Here is a 24,287-nt window from a genome sequence, read left to right on the forward strand (position 1 = left end):
CTTATTATCCTCAGGCCAATGGGCAATTGAAGATATGAATAAATACCTAAAAATCATCCTACAAAGGATGATTAACAAAGCTCGATCTAATTGGAACATTACGTTATATCCAACGCTTTGGGCATACCGAATGTCAGTCAAGGCTGCTACAGGTTTTACTCCTTTTCAATGAATTTATGGGTTGGAATCAATTTTTCCTGTGGAATGTGAAATTTCTTCCCTTAAATTAGTTGTTGAACTTTTTCCAGATACTTCTAGTATTGAAGAACACCTCATTCATTTGGAACATCTCGATGAGCAACGTTGAGATGTGGCCATAATCAACGAAGCTCATAAAAAGAGAGTAAAAGCTCAATATGATAAGGTTGTTTATCCTAGGGTTTTCTCTGAAGGCGACCTTGTCTTGGTTTATGACCAAGACAAAGATCCCTTGGGGGCAGACAAGTTCAAATCTATGTGGTACGGTCCCTTCATTGTTAAAAAGGTCTTGAAAAAGGGAGCTTATGAGTTGGTTTATTTTGAGGGAAACGAATTGGCGGAGCCCAGAAATGGGCTCTATGTTAAAAAAAAAAAATCTTAGGCTTGAGCCTAGCATTTGCTTGGTTGTAAATATTGTATATTTGTACATATCTATCTATCGATTTCGTAGTGATGTTGATATTTTTGATCTTCTTTGGCAGGTGTTGATGGACAATTTGATATATCTAGGGTCCATCGATGGTGCTAGTAGACACACCTGGAACCTTGCTTCCACAACTTGGGTGATTTATTATCCATCCGGCCAGTTGTTGATTTCAAGAGGCCGGTCTTGCCTCAAACAATGTTACCAAATATATTATTGTCATTAATTTACTATCTAAGGCAATATATCTTGGTATTGATTCATTAGTAGTATAATTGGATTCACAACTGGTGGTATCTCAATTAAACAACATCTATTGTGTGAGAGATCCTTATTTATATTGCCAATTTCTGAGAGTGTGTTTATTACAAAGATCATTTATTTATATCACATTTATTCATATTCCATGATCAGAAAATTCATTTGCAGATTCTATCGCTAATCAAGAATTAGATTGGCACATAAATCATTCATCACATTAAAAATAATCGAAGAGTCATGTGTATATATATGATCATCACAGTGAAACCGTCGGTACATAGATAGAAGTTTTATGTTCAAAATAATATACAAAATTGGGACAAAATCATCCTACAAAATTAGGGCTTATGCCCATAATCATGTCTAATCAAAAGATCTGATCATCCATAAGTTTATATCTATGGGTCCTACTTAGGGTGAGCATCATGGAAGAAGACGATGGCATTTTCCACCCATTGGAACAGTCGCACCCAATCATGTGGCACTCCTACCATGCACCTCTGCATCTCTTCTAGAAGGTCTTCTATGGCTGCCATAGGTACCTGGTGAGTCAATCTCACCAAGTTTCTCTGTACAACATGAAGGATCCTTTCGGTCTCCACTACAGCCCCCTCTGCATCTCTTCCACGGCGTTTGTGCCTAGGTAGACCTACAAGTCTTACTGGTCCAATATCTATGTCATTATCAAAATAATTTTGTAAGTATTTATCTCATAAAGAATATTTTCAATTTATTTATACTTAAAATCTAATTTTATTTTTTTTCAAAAAGTAAAAACATTTTTACCTATGGCTCCCCGCACTACATCCAGTGGGAACACAAGATTTGGGTCTCCTCTAAAATCTCACTAGGAGAAGAACTCCTCATTCAAAGTGTTTCTAGGGACCTCGCCGCCCCCCTAATCTCTTCATCAAATCAACCCATCTGCCCATTTGAGGATCCCTCAGGCTGCTAATGGTGGAAAATACCTTAGCTCAAAGCCCTACTACTCTCTCGAAGAAAAAGGAGCACAAAATGGTTCCATATCTGAAATTTTTTGTATGATGTTTTTTGATAGAAGTAAGTTTCTTTTTCATGTTAGTCAAGAGGGGTGTACACCAATCAAAAACTGTTGTAAGACACTCTACTGCTAGACTCATCAAAACTCGAGAAGCCTGGTGCAGAGAGGCTGACCCATTCACTCTAGAAATGGTAAAGAGAATGATTCTCAAGGCTAAGCTCTCTACATGTTTAATTGGAATTTGAGTTCCAATCTTCTATGTGTTCCCTGGGTAGTAGATATGTACATAGTCCTCTACACTGAGGCTCCCTCTAGTTCTTCCCATCGAATTGACCTTCTCTCCTCTTTGGGAAAGACTAGTGATAAAATAGACATCCTCTATTTCTATTCTTAGAGGCATTTGGTCAATGATGAAGGCATCTTCTTCCGGATCCCAATAATGGATCAACATCTCTAGTAATCTGGTGTTTTCCTTCATGTTTGGCATCTTGAAATTTTTTAATAAACCACATCCTTTTAAGGCATCTAACACCATTTGATCATCCATCACTTCATTGTCAATTGCACTATGTTCCCTTTCTCTCCATGTGATAGACATCCTGCAAAACAAATGTTTTTGGATCATTAGAAACTGTGCTTTAAATTTTCAAACTATGCACACATGGGTTCACTATATACACAATCATGTATAGGGTTGTTTTATACGTGAGTCTGCTATTTTCAACCTGCTTGTGAGCAGGGAACAAAATTTTAAACTATTTTTCTACAGTGAAATTTTTGAAAAATACATTTGAAAAGCAATAAAATTTATCTAAGAATCATTTAGGAGATTACCTAGATAGTTGAAGGTTGAACTGATGGATGAATCAGATGGATTGAGGTTGCTTGATTTTTTTCTCTAGAGCTCCTTCACTCACTTGTTCACAATACAAATGAAAAATTGTAAGTCAAAAGGTCTTTATATAGGTTGACATGTAAAAATCAATTTTTTCAAAAGTTCATATTTTCTTTGCAAAACTTTATGAGCTTTGTGACCTTTTTGGCTTGGAGTGTTGGGATGGGTCATTTTTTCAGGACACTTTGGAGATTTTGAGAGACCGCTTTAATTCCATGACCGTAGACCCGTCATGGAAGGTATCATTTTTCACTGGCATATAGGTTAGGGGATATCATTTTCCATTGCATTTTGCATACTAGCCTCCATACTGTGATATCTTGGCCATAGGGTCAACCCCATCATGTCTTGGTTCTTAAAAAATTGTCACTCGCTGAATTATAAAGTCATGACGTGATGGTAGAGCCAACCTTTACATGGGCATCTTAGTTATATTCTCACTAGCATATGTTGCCCATGCTGCTATACTGCGTAGGCTTGAGAGTCCTCTTTAGTCCCACCATGACTTGTGTTGAAGCTTCATTCTCTTACTTCTTCACTATTTTTCTAGCTTTATACCCTAGAGGTTCCTTTGTGTCGAGTTGTACCACTGCATTGCATTTTGACTATTTTCTTATTTTTGGCCTCAAGCTGACTTCATTTGGTCTCATGTTTAAGCCTCTTTTTTGGCCAGACCTTTCTGTGAAATCAACCCTACAATCATTTAGTCTCTCCAACTTGACACCCACTGATCTATGGAAAGAACATTCCTTTGAGTGTCAATGACCAGTTTCGTCACATTTCATTGAGCTTAGACATGTTCCACTCCCAAGAACTAGAACATCTGTACTTTGACAGTCATTCTTTCCACTGTATTATAGCCATTATTTTATTCCCTAATAGGATTTCTAAAAATAAAAAAGACAAAAATTTAAATATTCCAAAAAAGAGCGGGAACGAGACATTAATTCCATGATTGATGGCAGCTAGAGTCAATTAAGTCATCCTTGAACAAAGCACTCAAAATTAAGTCTTTCCTCCATTGGGATGGGATTCAGTTTGACTTAGGAGAGCCTTAATCTTGTTACTGAGTCAGTACTCCTCTGGTTGGTTATATTTTCCAATCATATGGAGAGTTTTTTTGTGCCTTTTGCATGAAAAATTTATACAAAGTTATCATATGCTACCATATTGTCACATTTGAGTCGTGCTTTTGTTCAAGGGAAGTAAACCTAAGTTGGCCTTTTTGCAGTGTCTCTTGACTTATTTTCAGTTGGCCATCCTTGGTTATCAAAGTCATGTTCACTATCACATTAGTTATTTGGTGCTTGCTCATGCTAGTTTGAAAAGGTCTCCATTGAATTCTTGTTGGCAAGTCTTACTCTTATCGACTACGACAAATTTCTCTAAGAGTAGACTTAGAGCTGCACCCTCACCCTATTTCCATCATTGATAGGTGACCTTATGCTCAGTGTCAATCATTATCATGGGTCTTTGACTGAGTGGTTTCCTTGTGTTCGACATCAGCTTTCATTATCACACATTGGGATTCATGCAGTACCTTGATTTGGCAGGCTGAAATCTGATGAACTCCTCTCAGGTCCTTGCATGATTATCTCTATACACTTAATACATTTTGGCCATCATGTACCCCTTCTAACCTCATATATTAGGGGGCATCTGTTATAGCACCATTTATCATGCTTGGTAGATTTGATGATCTATGATATGGCCTAGGGAAACCATTCCCTACCAGACGTTCCTTTTTCTAAAAAAACAATTTTTTAAATCCCATACGCGATTATGCCCTATCTAAGCATGTGTACACGCAGGTTAGCTTATACTCAACCCGCGTATATGTGTTAAGACATTAAAAAATATATAATCTCCCTTAATTTGGGTAGGGTTTACGATTTTGACTGAATACGCACCTACTATAGCCCGTGGCCCAACTGTTTCCCAACTAAAAAAAAAAAATACTAATTTGGAGAAGTATACAAACGGAGGAGGAAGGATTAGATATTTGTATTATAGTAAATTACATACCTGATCAAGTTTGGAGATATATATGTGCCTTCTGCACTCCCAGTCATAGGAAACCCTTGTTTCCTTCTTGAGATGTTCATCATCCCTTCATGACATCCTTGTGTATACTTATGGAGGAGGATTGCTGAGGCCTGGGCAGGATGGATCCGGAGGACGATTTCTCTTGGAGCTGGCAGATGACTCAGGTTGTATTTCTTTTGTATTTTCTTTAGCTTACATTAATAAAGAGGCGTTGTCTTGTTCCTGATGATTATGGTCTTTATGCATTAATTTATGTCATGATTTTCTTATAAAATATCACGTTAATGCTTATTTTCTTACATGCTTATATGATCTAACCTTGATATCATGAACATGATTTCAGCTATTTTTGGTGTATATGCTTTGCCTTGAATGAATTGCAGGTCTTAAAGTGCAAGGAAGAAGCAGAGGGTTTGAACCCTACAGGAACGACCTCAAATGTAGGACCTACAGGTAAGACCTTATGTACCAAGTTTAACTATTTAAGTATTAGGACTGCTTGGTTGTTTGTCTCTCTATGCTATATTCCCTCCGCTCTGTTGGGGTTCCCAACCCAAGACCTTAGGGTGATTCTACCCGAAACAATGTTTACCTCGAGAGACTGGTGAACTTGGGTAAATGTGTGAGGACAGTTTTACAAGGAGGGTCAAATGACAAGCTAGGCCTGTGAAGTCTATTTTTAATCTGTTATCTTAAATGGCTTCTTACCAAATCATAATCCTAGGATATTTTTCTAATAAATCAAAAATTACACCCTATGCAATTTCTTTAAAACTTGTCTCAATTGAGGTTTGATGGTCGCAAGGGTGGAATATCTATAGCTGAGCATATATCCCAATTTCTTAATGAGCATACTATGGTGTCATACCTTACCATTTCCTTCTATTTATTTTATTTGAATAAATTTTCAAGGAGCTTCATTGAGCCTTTAACAGGTATGATTACCAAGATGTTTATAAAATAATTAATCAACTTACAATGAAACCTAATGAATCAATAGAGAATTCTTTTAATATATTTCTTCACCTATGTTATGATTTTTCCAAAGAAGATATGGATTGGGATTTCTTCAAAGAAAAGTTCCAGCGCTTGGTTCAAATCTCGTTGAACAATCTGAACATGAACATTGGTTAATAGTTCTCTCCCAAATTTTATTAACTATGAAACAACTCTAATATCAGATGAGTTGACCAAGCCTTGACTGGACCTAGTCTTTTTCCTAGTGATTTGTAATTGATCTAAGACAAACAATTAAGGTATTACAGACTCATGTGCATGGATGTGCCTATGTTATTTTGTGCAACGGATTGATAAGATTGTGAAATAAATAGGCACAGAAGCAGTTAAGGAAAACATAACAGGCAAATATATAAACACAACGAGTTGAATAAGAATTTCACCCTGTACTCCTGGGCTACGCCTCCTGGTCCAGCCTTCAGTGGTGGCCTCTCTATTATGTTTTCAAAGTAGAGTTTTTACAACAGTGAGCTCAATTCGAGTCTCACATAGTAGATACAAATCAGTAAGACTGTACTTGGATTCCCCAAGTCTCTGGAGTACACAGACTCTCCTTACTGAAACTCAACCTCTATTGGTCATAGTAGTATGAGCCCAATCTGAGACTCATAAATGACATGCATATTCATAAGAGTTCGCTTGAACCTATCAAGCCTTCTGTGGAGTACACAGACTCTCTGACTCTCTGTCGCTCTGTCTTAACTCTAGCTCGATGCTACCTTTACTTCTGCAGGTCAGCTCGGCTTCTTCTCTCTTCCCTTAGCTTTTTGCATCTAACTAACTGCTCTTTGCTTTCTCTGTCAACTTCGTGGCTTTAAAGCCAATCTACTTTCTGACTATTTGTTTTCGCTTCCTGGCTTTTTGGTTCCCCTGCCTCTGTCTGTTTGAATCCCTCTATTCTGCATAATCATCACTATATAACGCCTCATAGGGAGCTGGCCACCTATTTCATAATGAACTGAGTGTCAGTTCTCTTGGGTGTTTCAAAACTACCGTTTATTCCGTTAACTCCACGAATGCCCGCAAACACGACCTTCTGCCAATGCATCATCCACGTCGGACCTCAAATCTTATACAACTCTACCTATTAACCTCATCAAATCTGGTCATCCATCAGATTGCATCTCTGTTGTTGATCTAGAGCCTCCAAATCCAACGGTCATCATCCATATCAGGCAGATAAGTAACATGATGTTTACCTGTCCGATGTGAGTGGTTTTCTCTCTCTTCCGCCGGACCTGTGGCACCCCTTGTGTGGCATCGGGTGGGACTTGGTTGAAACTACTTACCGCTCGAAGCCCTTCCGATATTCTACCAGTTTTTGTGGGAACCCACTTCTAACGGAATCAAAGCACTATTTTTCAGTATTTTACCATTATTTCGGGTCCGGGCGCTCGGATATTTTCCGTCTTTGAGGGGTTTTCCCGGCCATATGTGATTAGTGACTTGTTGCTAATTGCATATAGAAACTGCCCAATTTCTCAAACTGGCCTCTGGTTTTGCTAATTTGTGGCAACGCGCGTTACCATGGGCCAACGGTCTGTGTGCTTGACCAAGTGTCCTCGTTTCTCTGTGCTGATCACAAATTGCAACTGTTACGAGGATATCTTTGATAGCTTGATCTTTATAAGACTTTGAAACTTTGGGATGAATTTTACAGAGTTCATGAAAACTTAGAGAGTGTTCTAGGATCCAATTTGGATCACGATCTTCCCACTGAAAAAGCTTTTGGACCACCAAAAGTTGGTTTTTAAGCATCAATCAAGTGAGGGTACAAATTCCTCGCTTGCCCAATTTCTATCCATCTTGCACTTCTTGGTTTTGAACCTTTGAGCCCAATCCTAAGGCACTCAACATCCCCTATGCGCATAGTTCTCACCTTTCTGTCCAGAACTGTATCTTCCTGCAATTCATTGAAGTATTCAGGCAACAAATCATCAATAGAAGGCAATTGACTCTACTCTTTAGGATCTTCAATCATTGAAGGTTCAAATAGTCTCAAGCTTTCTGCATTAACTACTGAATAGATGTGCATGTAAGTCGGCAAATCAAGGCAAAAATCATTCTCACCAATTTTCTCAAGTATCTTGAAAGGTCCATAACTTATTAGCTTCAGCTTCTTACCTTCACCTTGCAATCTGTCTTTACTGATATACAACCAGACTTGATCACCAACTTGGAAACTATGATCAATATGATGCTTATCATGCCTTGCCTTGTACTTGGCTTGGCTCCTTTCCAGCTGTTCCTGTATTTCCTGGTGAATCTCTTGTATTTGTTCAATGAACTTGGTTGCCTTGTCCACATCACTATGTCCATCAACTGCTATTTCTTTACCAAAGACAAAATCCAAGGAAAACCTTGGTGTGAAACCAAAACAAGTCTCAAAAGGAGATCTCTATCTAGAAGAATGTTTAACCTGGTTGTAAGCATGTTGCACATAACACAAATGTTCATCCCAAAGCTTGGGATGCTTGCTACAATAGCCTCTGAGTAACTAGATCACTGTCCTATTGACCACTTCTATTTGGCCATCTGTTTATGGATGAAAGGATGTGCTCTTCTTCAATCTGGTGTCCATCAATTCCTACAGACCCGACCAAAACTTCCCAACAAATTGGGAATCTCGATCAGATACAATGGAAATGGGTAATCCAAAATGAACCCATACATGCTGAAAGAACAACTTTGTTGTTTTTTTAGCCGTAATTTGTTTTTTACAAGGTATTAAAATACATATTTTGCTAAACCTATCCACAATAACATATAAATAGTCATGACCTTTTCTAGATTTAGGTAGTCCCCCAACAAAGTCCATGGAATTACTTTCCCAAGGATGAGAAGGAACTGGTAATGGAGTGTGCAAGCCTAGTTTTCTATTGTTGGGCTTGCTTTTAGCACACATGGTTACACCCTCTTATATATCTAGAAACTGTCTCATTCATTTTTGGCCAATAACAAAATCTTTGTAGTTGTGCAACTGTTTTACTTACACCAAAGTGACTTGATATTAGAGAAGTGTGTGCTTCTCGAATTATCTTTACTCTTTCGTTTTGAGGAATGCATAACTTTCCCAAGTGATACAAGAGTTGGTCCTTAACATGATAATCCAATTCTTCTACTTGTTTTCCATGACTTAAAGTTGCATATACATCTTTAAAATCTATATCTTGAGCATTTTGTTCAATGTAGCTTTCATGCAATACTAAAGTATGCTTAAGTATAGTAGACGCATTTATGATTGGTCTGGACAACATATCTGCAACTTTATTGTGTATGCCCTTTTTGTATCTGATGACAAGATGAAACTGTTGTAGAAAACCCATCCACCTATAGTGTCTTGATTGCCGCAACTTAGTTTGGGAGTGTAAATATTGAAGTGGTTGATGATTAGTATGTATAACTGTCTCTTTGCCCATTAAATAATGTTTCCACTTTTTCACACTTTGTACTAATGCACACAATTCTTTATCATATGTGGGATAATTAACTACTGCAGAATTAAATGTCTTAGAATGATAACATATGGGTTTACCATGTTGCATCAACACTACTCCCATGGCATAGTCACTGGCATCCATTTCAATCTCAAAGGGTCTTTGAAGATCAGGGAGTGCTAGTATTGATGTTGTACTAATCTTTTCTTTTAAGGTGTCAAAGGCTTTCTGTTGTTTGCCTCGCCACTGAAACACCTTGTTCAATCCTGTTAAAGCATGTAAGGGAGCTGTAATCAAGGAAAAGTTAGAAATAAACTTTCTCCAATACTGTGCTGCTCCTAGGAAGCTCCTAAATTCTATAGCAAATTTGGGTTTAGGCCAGTTTACAATGACTGCAACCTCAGAGAGATCTATCTTCAATTCATCACCCCCTACAATATGACCCAAATAATTCAAAGATGTTTTGCCAAATTCACATTTTGATAGCTTAACATAGAGATTTTCTCTTTTCAAAACATCTAGAGTCTGCTTGACATGCTTCAAATGTTCTTCCCATGTTTTAATAAATATAAGAATGTCATCTAAATATACAATGACAAAATCATCAATAAAAGGCCTAAGTACATCATTCATTATTCTCATGAAATTAGCAGGAGCATTAGTTAAGCCAAAAGGCATAACCAACCACTCATACAATCCCTGCTTTGTTTTGAAAGTAGTCTTCGATGCATCTTGCTCTGCAACTCTGACCTGATCATAGCCACTATGCAAGTCCAACTTGGAAAAGTAAACAGCTTCTTTCAACTGATCTAATAGATCATCTATGTGAGGAAGGGGATAATGATTTTTTATCGTTATCTTATTCAGTGCTCGGTAATCAATGCACATTCTCCATGAGCCATCTTTCTTTCTCACCAAGACAATTGGAGACCCACATGGCGATGTGCTAGGTCTTATGAACCCTTTTTCAAGCAGCTCTTGTACCTGCTTCTTGATTTCTGCATTCTCTAAACCGGACAACCTGTACATTCTGATGTTAGGTAATGGAGCATCTTGCTACGAATTAATATCATCTACTATTTCCTTTTTGGGTGGCAGACCTTTAGGTTCTTGAAATAGTATATCATATTCTAAAACAACTTTTTCTAAATCAGCTTACTATTTAGCATTATAGCCCTCAAATATATTGGTTTTATTAGGTTTCTTTTCCGTTACAACCATCAGTAAAAATTGTTTTCATGAATTTACAATTCTTTTCATCTGCCCTGAGTTTATGAGAGTATAATTATTCTTGAGTTTATGAGCTCTTACAATATATTCAATTCCATCTTTAATGAGTTGATACTTGTTTTCAGTTCTATAGAAAATGGCTTTCCTATCATACAAGTAAGGAATTCCTAAAACAATTCCACATATATCCAAAGGAACTATATCTAACTCAACCTCATCTACAAATGTTGACCCAAAAGAAAACCTAAGTTTACATTGTCTAGTCACTTGTAGCTTTACTTTATCACATAACCAACCTAATGGATATGGCTTCTTATGAGGTGTGGTTAGTAATCCCAGCTTCATTACAATTTCTTTAGCAATTAAATTTACTTGTGAGCCACTATCAAACAAAGTATCAATCTTTTGATGCTTGGAAATAACTCGAATATGAAAAAGCTCATGCCTTTTCCTCTCATTTTCTTCATTATCAATAGATTGTGCTAAATTACTAGTTGATGCTTCATAATTTTTACCTTTTATACCTGTGGCTGCGATTGTTGTTTCATACCCTGAGTCTGACCCCAAATCTTTTTGAACAACTGTAGCAGTCTTCTTCTTTTTTCCATCGAACTTCTTGGGTCTTAGTTTTGGATGCAGAATCCAATAGTGTTCATCATCATGCCGATCCTTTTTCCAATGAGTGCATGTAGGTTTGGTATTTTGTACAGTATTTTCCTTCATCTCTTTCCATTTATGTTTTCTCTTTTCCTTGTTCTTGTTTGCAGTGGGTTTTGATGATCCCCCAACTTCTAGGTTCACATTCTTGCCTCTAGCCTCTAGATGTGTAGCCTAAACAGATACCTCATCTATGCTAGTGGGATTAAATATGAGAATGGTGTGCTTTAAATAACTGTGTATACCACCTATATACTTCAATAGAGTTTCAGGTGAGTTTAAAGAAATTCCTAGAATCAAAGCTCTTTTTCTAAATTCTTGGATGTAACTTTGTACACTTTTCCATTTCAATTGGTGAAGAGTTTTCCAACTCATCATAGCTTGCTGCATATAAGCTAGTGGACAGAATTGTTTTTTAATTGCAGAAACAAATTCATTCCAGGTAGAAATAATTTTTCCATGCTTCTTCAAATCAGCTTGTGTCCTGCCTTCCTACCATACCAGGGCGATGCCTCCAAGGCATAGGCTAGCCAACTAAATCTTTCTCCTTTCTGAATCGATGTTCTTCACTCTACAATATACATCAATTTGTCTAATCCATTTATCTAGCTTTTCTGCATTCAATTCTTTGTCATAAACTAGCAAATCAAACTTCACATCTAATTTAATCAAAGAAGATTTCTTCTTTTTCTTTTTAGGGTTTTCTTTGTGTGAAGAGGATGAGGATGAAGGTGATTATGGGGGAGATGGTGGAGAGGGCTTCTCTTCTTTTCCTTTGCCTTCTAGGTGGGGAACTAGAAGAGGTTCTTATATTCCTTTATCTTGTTTGGAGGTTGATGACTCTTCACCTGTACCTTTCTTAAATTATCTATACATTTCTTCTACCATGGCTCTCATGGTCATGAAACTATCCATGAACTAGGAGTCTAATTCCAAGGGACTTTCTTCTGCCATTTTCCTCTTAGGGAAGACTCTTCCAATTTCTGGGTTAGCTTCAACCAATTCTCCTTCTCCTAATTTGAGCTTTTTCCTAGTTAGCATTCAACAACAAAATCCAGCACAAGTCTAACCTTAGCAACCTAGAGCTCTGATACCACTTGATCTATAATTGATCTAAGACAAACAATTAAGGCATTACAGACTCATGTGCATGGATGTGCCTATGTTATTTTGTGCAACGGATCGATAAGATTGCGAAATACATAGGCATAGAAGCAGTTGAGGAAAACATAATAGGAAAATATATAAACACAACAAGTTTAATAAGGAGTTCACCCAATACTCCTGGGCTATGTCTCCCGATCCAGCCTTCAGTGGTGGCCTCTCTATTATATTTTCAAAGCAGAGTTTTTACAACAGTGAGCTCAATTCGAGTCTCACACAATAGATACAAATCAGTAAGACTGTACTTGGATTCTCCAAGTCTCTGGAGTACACAGACTCTCCTTACTGAAACTCTACCTCTATTGGTCACAGTAGTATGAGCCCAATCTGAGACTCATACATGATAGGCATATTCAGAGGAGTTCGCTGGAACCTCTCAAGCCTTCTTTGGAGTACACAGATGTTATAGACATTTTTGGGCACTGCAACCCCAAGCATAAAATGTCCATAAACCAAGGGCTCTTAAGTCCCTAAAAGTGTTGTTCCAACCTCTAAAAGAACAAGGTCAACTGATTACATCTTCTCCCAGAAGTTCTCCATGAAAAACTGCTCAGAACTGGTCAAAACTGGACCATTTCACCTGCTCCATGGTCAAAGTGCGTTGCATCCCACCTGCCTACACACAGTAGGTGCGATGCATGTTGAAAAGCCCTTCTATGGGGTGTGATGGGCGAGAGTGGACAAATGGCAGGGTCAATCCGCAAGGTGGAGAAGCATGGAATCTTCCAGAAACTTCTCCTGTGACACTTGCCTCTCTGCATTTGACCAGGGATGAGTAAGAGATCATCAATATCAAAGTGGAATCAAGAACTATTAGAGAGAGGACACTAATCAAATCTCAAAAGTTGACTCATTCCCCTTGCAAACATCTATATATGGATCCCTCATCCCAGAGATCCAGAGGCTGGAATTTTGTATCTTGTAAGGAAGTGCTGCTGGTCTTTTGGTGCAATATCATAGTGTTGGGTGATCTAAGCTTCTCATGAGGTGAAGAAGGGATTCTTGCTAAGAGGATGACGCTGGGTCAGAACAATTGGTTGTAATCCTCTTTGCTCTTTCTTGATTATTAATAAAGCTATAAATGTTTTCCTCCACATTCTTGTATGATTGATGATATATACTTTTATGTGGTCAATGTACATCTGATCCTATATTGTCTATGATAGTAGATCTCTGTTCCTAGATAGTATTATGTTGCTTTGATTCTATAGGTACTCCTTGAAGCTAGGTAAATGAGGAAGCGAGTGGCAAAGATCTACCAGAAGAGACAGGAATCAAGCAAGGAACCAAGCGCAAGATAGAGGTTGGTCTCCTTCTTTCTTCTCTCATCTACTTCTCATAAAGGAAAACAAAAGTAGTTTTACTGTGTTTGTTTCTAAGGTAGCTATCACCCTTAGTGGGACTAGCAGTTCTGCATAGACACTAGTTTTCCCGATAACAAAATGGCGACTCCACTGGGGAATGAGTAAGTTGTTTGTTTATCTACATTTGTTTACTTTATAAGCTTATAGACGGAGCCTGAAGTTGAGCCAGGTAGCCTTCGAACTGCATTTGCTATGCAAATGCAAAGTAGATAAATGCCGCTTCAGTCTATCTCCAGGTTTTGTTTATGAATTAAACAATTGATTTACAAGCTCTCTAATTGCCCTTGTGGTGGCTCTAGTAACCTCTTTAGATCTACCCCTGTGATTGATTTACTGATTACCACTTGCTCGGCCAAAATCCCTGAACTGAACTGCAAACTGTGACCCGGAACCCTGTCAAAGTCTTGTCCCTGGTCCATCGCAATGTGTCTTCTCTGAAACCTGAATGCATCGCACTTCCTGAGTGTAGTAGGTGCGTTGCATTTTACTTTCCCTGTGCTACAGGTGCACTGATCAGACAAGGCATTGCTCCTAAATTTTGGTTTCTGTGTTCACTCTTTTCAACTCTATTCAAGAGTTTTGCTGCCTGTAGTCAGTACACCTCTGTTGAAACCCCTTTCCTTGCTGTTATTTCGCCTCCATTGTGCAAAGAACTGTAAATGCTTTTATGTATTTTTTGAGTCATTTTCGGTTCTCCTTTACAAAGAAGTAGCGTAATTGTACTGTTGTTTCTTGATTTGAAAGTGTCGCAAGTGTTGTTTTCAGTCATAGAAGAGAATCTGATTGTTCTTGATAGTCGATTACACTGTTACTCTTGTATTTGATTTGAATTAGTAGTTTTTCAAGTGTCGAAAGCAATTTTTCAATTCCAAATAACAAAGTGTCGTCATTGTCCTTCATTTTGTTTTGAAAAGAAGCTTGTTAGTAATTGTCGCTTTGAAAAATAATTCAGATTTGTGCTTAGCTTTCTTTTTATCATTCACACATTAAGAAGGCTGAAAACAAATACATGCATGTGCATTTGCATTTAGACTGTTTGTTGGTTTGATTTAGGACAGTGCATATAGTGTGTGCTCTCTGCTCTTTGTTGAAAGAAAATCATCTCTCTTTCCTTAGTAGCTAGGATTTTCATTGCAAAAAGAAGATTAAACGACTGTTTATCATCTTAGATTTCATTTTAGGAATTGTACATCTACATCACGCGGTGAACCTGAAAGGCAAATTTCTTAAGCAAGATCAACCATGAAATAAATTTAATGAATCTAAAAATGCTTTGGAACCTAATGCACAACATCTAGAAGTCTAGGCTAGAGACTTATTCCGGCGTCGTAAAGCCTGGTAACTGTTGTTTTCACTGTTGGTTGGGTGATTCCTCCACTTTGAGATGATAAGTGCCAGTACGGACTTGTTCTCCCACGTACCATCGAGTATATTTTGGGAGATCACAATAGGCTTAATCCTTTATCCATAGGAAGCCGTGTCTGCCGCCCTATTGATCGCAATGCACTGAACACAGCATTCGGGAAGATTGACTGTCGTACCGTAAAAAGTATTCTACTGTTTTGCGATTGGTTTGGTAATCCCTCTGTCTAAATTTCCAGAGCAGTCCCTTTCGTTCCTTTCTAGACTCCTTAACGGAAAAGGTCCATCTAAGCACTTGTCACTTCAGGCTCATTAAAAATCGAAGGTCACTAGAGTCATCTTTTGTTTTTTCTCGACTCTTAAAAATTGAAAAAACAAGTTGTGTCAAAGCGTCTAAAATTTATTTTAATCGGAATAAACATCACCTTTCCTACATTGGTCTTAGGTTGAGAAAAATGGAGTCCACCAACCAAGGGGTTCCCCTTGGAGGAAATCCTAGTCCCTTCTCCTCTTGGGGAGATGTTGGTGCACCCCATATGGCCACATTGTCTCTACCAGGATTGACAATTGGCTTGCCCGTATGGCTCTTCTCAACTTCTGTCATTCAGAACACCGTGATTCCTGAACAATCAAGTTAGCAACTAAACGATACCAAAGTTACCCCCCAACCCTCTACTTCGTCCAATTCTTCCTCTCCTCCTTCCTCTTCGCTTGATAAGGCTGGTAAAGCCAAAAATCAAGTAACTGAGAAGAAGAAGGAGAAGAAGAAGAAGGAGCCAAAGGCGAAAAGGGGCGACCAAGCATCATCTAGCGAAAATCCACACACTGCACCATCCAGGCCTAAATCGCCATGTGTCATTTTCAAAGGAGACCACTATCATAGAGATTTTCTTTGCATCCCTCAGATCTTAAGGGACTGGTCTCCTCGTTTGCACAATCCAGTGTCATCAACCTCTGACGATCATGTTGAGCATACACCGTCAACTAGTGAAAGTGAAGCCCCTGGACAAAAAGGAAAGTATAAATTTCCTTGTAAATTGTGTGAAGGCGATCACGCCGTCCACCATTGTCCCTTCTTAGACGAAGCTAAAAGAGTTTTAGATGACCGTCCGGTTTCACCATTACGGCTTCCTCCTGGATATAAGAAACTCTTGCCGAGTCCGTCACTAGTTGAAAATCTGGCTGACACGCCCTTGTGGTCGGCCGAAGCATCTATCATTGAAGATAAACCATCTGAATCCATACCAGACGAAAGTCAAAAGGTCGAGGTGGTAGTTGACCCGGTCTTGCCTTCAGAGGATCCGTCTTCAGATGATACAGTCACCGAAGAGAACAAGGATGACACCGTCCAAATTCTTTTCGTAAGCACAGACTCCCATGAACATGGGGGCAGTCTACCCGTTCCTTTACCATAGGAAGGAAGTTCATCAGAGTCATATCCGGCCGTCTATTCAGTCCCACCACCAAGCAACCTGGTTGTTTCCTTTGACTGGAATCTACTAGGTAGACACCGTTTACCGGCTAGTGTACCATTTCGAATCATTAGTCAAATATATAGAATGGTCATGGCTGGCACCATCATAGATGAAGGGGCTTCTATGAGTATCCTTTCCTCAACTACTTGGAAAGCACTTGGTTTTCCATCGCTTTTTCCTGAGATGAGAAATCTAACAGGCTTTGACAAAGGAACCAGTCGACCATTAGGGATCCTTCCCAATGTGCCAATAACATTGAGAGGGAAAACCATTCACTTGAACGTAATGGTAGTCCAAGGACCCCTGGATTATAATCTATCCTTGGACGAGACTATATTTATTGCAAGGGAGCCATGGTCTCCTCACTCTTTAGAGTAATGTGTTTTCCGCACGAAGGAAGAGTGGTCAAGCTCGTAGACCAGCTTTCATTCCCCGGTTCACACATAGCAAATAGTCATATACCATCCCTGAATGGTCTTTTCACGGAAGGAATGTCTCATCAATCCCTAATCCGTCCTCCTGATGAACGCGAGTGATTCAGAGGATATGACTGAAACCCAGGGGCCATGCACTCTGGTCTGCTTTGGCAGGAAAACTTTGGGCATAGGGTAGGTTTCCGCGGAGGATATATGACTAGTCTGACACACCTGTCCGTTTAGGAAAATGGGATTAGGCTGGAATAAGATTCCCTCGTCAAAGTTATGTGAGTGGAGGCATCTGCGCCACTCACCTTTGTCTATTTCGGTAGACATCGCCGAGGAAGTGTTTTGTCTGACAGATAGAACAATCTTTGGTAACCTGGAAATTTTTCGCTATACCTGGGGGCATGCAAACCTTTTGGAGTGCAAGGATTGGTTGTTTCCTAACTTGCATAAAGAAAGGATGCGGAGCAAAGCTTTGTAAGGTGCAAGCTCCATAAAAATGGCATCTTAGATGAGACATCCTTATTATACGACTGGATCGAGCAGTTTTAACGCGGAATTCAAGCTCGTTAAAAAATAAACATAAGCAATGAGCAAGTGTTCCCCCCAGCGTTTAAGCTCATTAAAAAATGAACCAATTTCTGGTAAATAACCATCGTGAATGTATTACTTTAGCCTTTGAAACCTTGGTCGTGCTCTCATCATCACCTCCACTCTGTATTGGCCGATCATTCACCTCCACTTGATTGTTTACCCCTTTTGAGGAACAGCTGTGAAGAGTGGTCCTATTAGCCATCCTTGTGACACTGCCATGATTTGGAAATTCCAAACCTTACCTGGAATCAGCTGCTACCCGAATCTATCACTCGTTCCTCAGAAAACGAGTCTCCTTTAAGCTCTTTTCAACTGACTTGTAAAATATGAAAAGATTGCCGAGCCATTGGCCTCTCCAGCTCGTTAAAGTCACCGAAAGTGCTATCCCTCCTTTAGATTTTAACCTTTTTGGACTTGAGGGATTATTACACAAAAAGATCGAGCGCTTGTTTTGTTTGGCTCGTTAAAATTACCGAAAATTCATCCCTTTTGTATTATTTTATACTTTTTCGGACTTAAGGGATTAGATGACGAAAAAGGATTTTTGGAGTTTCCTTTACATCCCTTTTCAAACTCCCTAAAATTGAAAAGGACCAAGTTATCTTTGTCGTTAAACTCGTTAAAACCAAATAGCGACAAACTTGTCCATAACAGACAAGAACGAGTTTCACTATCGCTAGGCTCGTTAAAACATAGCGATGGGTTTGCCCGAAGGGAAGATTACAGAACAAGCATATGTTATCCTCCTCAAGCTTGAAAAAAATAAAGAGGTATTGGTCAGCAATGAATAGGGAAAAATTGGGAAGAAAACTTGAAGAAGCTTTGTTGGTAGCAAGTCACTCTTGAACATGACACTTTCACTCCGCATCCGAGTCGGTTTGGGTTGTTCCATTCACTGGTCACATCACCATGGTTCCGTCACATCATCCACATTTGGGGTTAATGCTACCAATCCATCATGTCAGTGTCGCCGATATGTTCAAGAGAAGTTGCTCAAAGAATTCACCTATGTCTCACCCACTACAATGCATTTATGCTCCATCCTTTCATGACCGCCACCCTGAACCTTATATCACCAGATCATTTTCACCTCCATTAAAATCATTTGCTCCGTTCCGTGTCATTGATGTGGGATTCACTAAGGCCCTCCTATGATAGATCGCTTCTTGTCAACGTCAGCTCATTATCCAAGAAGTCGATCTAGGAACAACCCTTTCAGTAATTTGAAGCTTGCATGCCTCAATGGCAAGTTTCTCACTTCTGGCGACAGGTTTACATCAATGGCCTTTGACCGAAAGATTTTTCTTGGTGTTCGATGCCAAGTCCCTTATTCACACCACGTGAATTGTATTGTAGTACCTTGAGGGTCATCATCATTATCGACGATTCCTCTCGCGCCTGTTAACAGCTTACATCACTGGCTGGTAATCAGGCGATGTCTTTCCATGTTTGACTCCAGAACATCTCTCACATGGATCGACTTGTACTTTGAGTGAAGATCGAACGAGATTGAAGACCCCGAATCTAGTTTCATCCATCCAGACTGCGATATATATTCAGGAAAATAAAGACATCAAATGTACATCATTGCTGCACAAATAATCATCCAATCTAAGGGATGATGGCTCTACCAGAATCATCAGTCTACACTCAGATGATTGTCTAACCTATGTACATGAAAATGAATTTATAAAGTTGAGCATGGGAAATGCCCACCTCAGCTAGATCATGAAAATATTATGAAGATAATGTATTGTATTTTATCTTATTACAGGTCGCCTTCCATCTTGAAAGAACTTCAGATCCTCATGACAAAGCATTTCACCCGACATCAACAAATTAATGACCTCATGCTTTAGGGGGCCACTGTTATAGACATTTTTGGGTACTGCAACCCCAAGCATAAAATTTCCATAAACCAAGGGCTCTTAAGTCCCTAAAAGTGTTGTTCCAACCTCTAAAAGAACAAGGTCAATTGATTACATCTTCTCCCAGAAGTTCTCCATGAAAAACTGCTCAGAACTGGTCAAAACTGGACCATTTCACCTGCTCCATGGTCAAAGTGCGTTGCATCCCACCTGCCTACACACAGTAGGTGCGATGCATGTTGAAAAGCCCTTCTATGGGGTGCGATGGCGAGAGTGGACAAATGGCAGGATCAATCCGCAAGGTGGAGAAGCATGGAATCTTCCAGAAACTTCTCCTGTGACACTTGCCTCTCTGCATTCGACCAGGGATGAGTAAGATATCATCAATCTCCAAGTGGAATCAAGAACTATCAAAGAGAGGACACTAATCAAATCTCAAAAGTTGACTCATTCCCCTTGCAAACATCTATATATGGATCCCTCATCCCAGAGATCCAGAGGCTGGAATTTTGTATCTTGTAAGGAAGCGCTGCTGGTGTTTTGGTGCAATATCATAGTGTTGGGTGATCTAAGCTTTTCATGAGGTGAATAAGGGCTTCTTGCTAAGAGGATGACGCTGGGTCAGAACAATTGGTTGTAATCCTATTTTCTCTTTCTTGATTATTAATAAAGTTATTCATGTTTTCCTCCACATTCTTGTATGATTGATGATATATACTTTTATGTGGTCAATGTACATCTGATCCTATATTGTCTATGATAGTAGATCTCTGTTCCTGGATAGTATTATGCTACTTTGATTCTACAGGTACTCCTTGAAGCTGGGTAAACGAGGAAGCGAGTGGCAAAGATCTACCAGAAGAGAGAGGAATCAAGCAAGGAACCAAGCGCAAGATAGAGGTTGGTCTCCTTCTTTCTTCTCTCATCTACTTCTCATAAAGGAAAACAAAAGTAGTTTTACTGTGTTTGTTTCTAAGGTAGCTATCACCCTTAGTGGGACTACCAGTTCTGCATAGACACTAGTTTTCCCGATAACAACAGACTCTCTAACTCTCTCTGGATCTGTCTTAACTCTGGCTCAATGTTGCCTTTACTTCTGCGGGTCGACTCGGCTTCTTCTCTCTACTCTTAGATTTTTGTTTCTAACTAACTGCTCTCCACTTTCTCTGTCAGCTTTGTGGCTTTAAATCCAATCTGCTTTCTGACTGTTCATTTCCGCTTCTTGGCTCTCTGGTTCCCCTACCTCTGTTCGTTTGAATCCCTCTGTTATGCGTAATCATCACTGTATAACACCTCACAGGGAGGTGTCCACCTATTTCATAACAAACTGAGTGTCAGTTCTCCTGGACATTTCAAAATGACCATTTATTCCGTTAACTCCAAGAATTCCCACGAACACGACCTTCTGCCAACGCATCGTCCACGTTGGACTTCAAATCCTATACAACTCTACCTATTAACCTTGTTGAATCCAGTCATCCATTGGATTGCGTCTCCGCCATTGATCTAGAGCCTCCAAATCCAATGGTCATCGTCCATATCAGGTGGATAAGTAACATGACGTTTACCCGTTCAATGTGAGCAGTTTTCTCTCTCTTCCACTGGACACGTGGCACCCCTTGTGTGGCATCAGGTCAGACTCAGTTGAAACTACTTACCACTCGAAGCCCTTCCGATATTCTACTAGTTTTTGTGGGACCCCACTTTTGACAAAATCGAAATTCTAGTTTTGCATATTTTACCATTATTTCGGGTTCGGGCACTCAGGGCTTTTCTTTCTTTGAGGGGTTGTCACTATTCACATATCAGAAACAGCCCCCGTTTCTCGAACTAGCCTATGGCTTTGCTAATTTGTGGTAGTGCGCGTTACCATAGGCTGACAGTCTGCACGCTTGACCGAGGGTTCGTGCTGATCACAAATTGCAACTATTACGAGGATATCTCTGATAGCTTGATATTTATAAGACTTTGAAACTTTGGCATGAATTTTACAGAGTTCATGAAAGCTTATAGAGTGTTCTAGGATCTAATTTGGATCACCTAGTAGCCCTAGACTGATTCTTGATATTATCTTGATGTCATCAGAGGTCCACTGGTAAATGTCTCCTCTAAACAACATATTGAGGGTCTCCATTAAATCTTCCCTGATCCCTCAGAGAAGTACTATCTTGGTTGGCTCAGGGTCAAGGGTACAATTATCCCTCCTATAGTTGAGTTGGAATATTTCCTCATAGTCCTCTAAGGATTCATCTGGTCTAATATACTTCAATTGAACACTTTCCCTTCTTATCATTGAGTTCAAGATAATTTAGCTTTAGTAACAAATTCCTTACACATTGCATAAGAGAACAATTTGTGTGATTCAAATGTGGAAGCTTTTGTGCTAATTCTAATTACTATTATGTACTTGTAGTGAAGGAAGGATGTGTTTGAAGTGGTCCTTGGTCCTCCCCAACAATGGATTCAAAGTTTGGAGGCCATTATTCAATCCCAAGATACAAAAATAAAGTCTTTAAATAAAAATATGACTGAGGGGAAGCTCCCTTGAAAGGAGGACTACTTCACTCCAAAGCCTCAAAAATAGTGGATCTAGTTCCCTTAGATCCTCTCATGCACTTGAGTTCATCGGTTCCAATGGACCTAGAGTTGTAGATGAGTGTCAATGAGTGATTCTAGGGATCACTTCGAGTCAAAGGAGAGTAAATGTAGGGGAAAATCCTCCTACACTTCCTCTAGCTACCTCCAACATGCCTCAGCATCATAAATGTACTAAAAATGTTCTTTTTCCTGCACATAAACCACATTAAGCCACAAAGTATGACAAGTACCCTTTAATCTTCCTACTAAGCACATTATAGCCAAAAAATGTAAATTAATGTGAGGAAACAATATTTTTATAGGTTGGAGGATAGAAAAATGGGCCTTAAAATATCGATGGGACCCATCAATAAGCGATGAAAAAGAAATGAATAAAGGAGTGGGGACCCCCTATAGGTAATGATGGCTAGAAATAATAGACAAATAAAGGCATGAGGCTCAATTATGATGTCGTGGCGAGTACAAAGGAGGATCCCTAAACCTACAAATGGTCACGACATGGGCACCAAAATGACAATTGTGTATTATTCTAGGGTGCCTATGAAGGGTGGGCTCTACTGCATAAGTTACGACGTGAAAAAATACATGATTACTATCACAACCTAATGGGGGTGGGCCATAAAGAAAAGTAAAACAATGATGGAAAAGGTCAATAATAGAATGACAAGATTGATGAAGCCTAATCCTATATGCCATTTTTGACTCTATACCTCAAAGAAGTAGTAAATGTGAAGGCGTATCCATAAAATTGATCAAAATTTAGTCATTAAACCTTCATGGAACCATTAATAACATGATATAATCAAAACAACATATGAATAATACCCCCAAGAATGAAACATTTTAAAAAAGATGTATGGTAAATTGAAAAGGATACATCTTGGACCCACTTCCTTAATAGAGAAAGGGAAAACGTTGAACATTTTGTTCATTTTCACCCCACAAGGAGAAAAACATGAAGAAAACCCTCTTTCTTCCAAAACATACTTTTTAGATTTAGGGAGCATCAAGCCACAAAATTTGATTATGTCACCACCAGGTTAGTACTCTTCACCTCCTCTTTCTTTTGTTATCACTTTTATATTTGTTTTTCCTTATGTTGGGACCCTACTATTGAATATGAGCTCACTTTAATGCACCATGGTAGACCAAATCGAGAAATATAATCGTATTAACATTGGAATTACTCTATGATAGAGCATTATTAGAATAGCATTATAATTGTTGAAGGGTTTCTTTTTCAGATATAGGGTAGGGGAGGCCCAATTTTGGCCTAGATTTTTTCATATGAATATATATTGATGAGATCTATGGTGGTTTTGCAGTGATTTCAAGATGATTGAGTGGAGGGAGAGAGAACATGGTTTTTATGATGAAGTTTCACTAGTAGACACCTGAATGATAACAAATTTGCACAACTACAGTTTATTAAAAAAAATTAAAACCCAACACATGAAAGGGAAACTTAGACTCTTAGAGAGAATCATATAGTGGTGGGGTAATTTTAAGAAGAACTTTGAGATATAGGGACATGTTTTAATGATATAGGTGGAGGATATGTACTTTATCATGGGTTTGTCAAGGTGAAGCACCCCATTCAAGGTTTCCAAAGTTATATTAGTGGGTGAGAGACCAATAAAAGAATGGATGGCAACATACTCCACTCCCACTTCCCAGAAATAAAGTGAGAAAATACCCATTAAATATATGATAGGTCTCCCACGTTGCACCATCCTATTAACCTTGGCCTGAGTCGAAGGTACTGAGAGTCCCCATCTATGGTGCATGACGCTGATAGTATTCAACTATAGTGAAGGTCTACTAATGAACTTAAAGGAAAAATTGACCAACAATAGAATAGGAAAACAAAGAATGTTTGGATATGTTAGTATCATAGTGTCTTTCTTCTTCAAGCAAGTTTCAATAATGTAGCTGCAAGTCATGACACCATGACTAGGGAGTTTAGCACCCCATATGGACATGTGGACTGACTTGTTATGGAGTATATGGGAGGAGTGACCAATCGAGCATATGGAAGTGACATCTTTGAGTGTTTATGTGAACAATGTGTATGGATGAATGATTATGCCTAGATAGGAGAAAACTTCTACAAATACCCTGACCTGATATTACCCCATGGTGTGTAGTGGGGAGATGTATGTAAGTGAAATTTTTTCTAATTTTATGTTATATGATGTTTTTTATGGTATAGTGAACTAATCATTGACATGTTTTATGACATAGATGTCACATAGGATAGACGAGAGGGTAATTC

This window comes from Pinus tabuliformis, chromosome J (assembly GCF_031772625.1).
Source record: "Pinus tabuliformis cultivar Carrire ecotype Pingquan chromosome J, CPIR1, whole genome shotgun sequence".
In the NCBI taxonomy this organism is placed as follows: Eukaryota; Viridiplantae; Streptophyta; class Pinopsida; order Pinales; family Pinaceae; genus Pinus; species Pinus tabuliformis.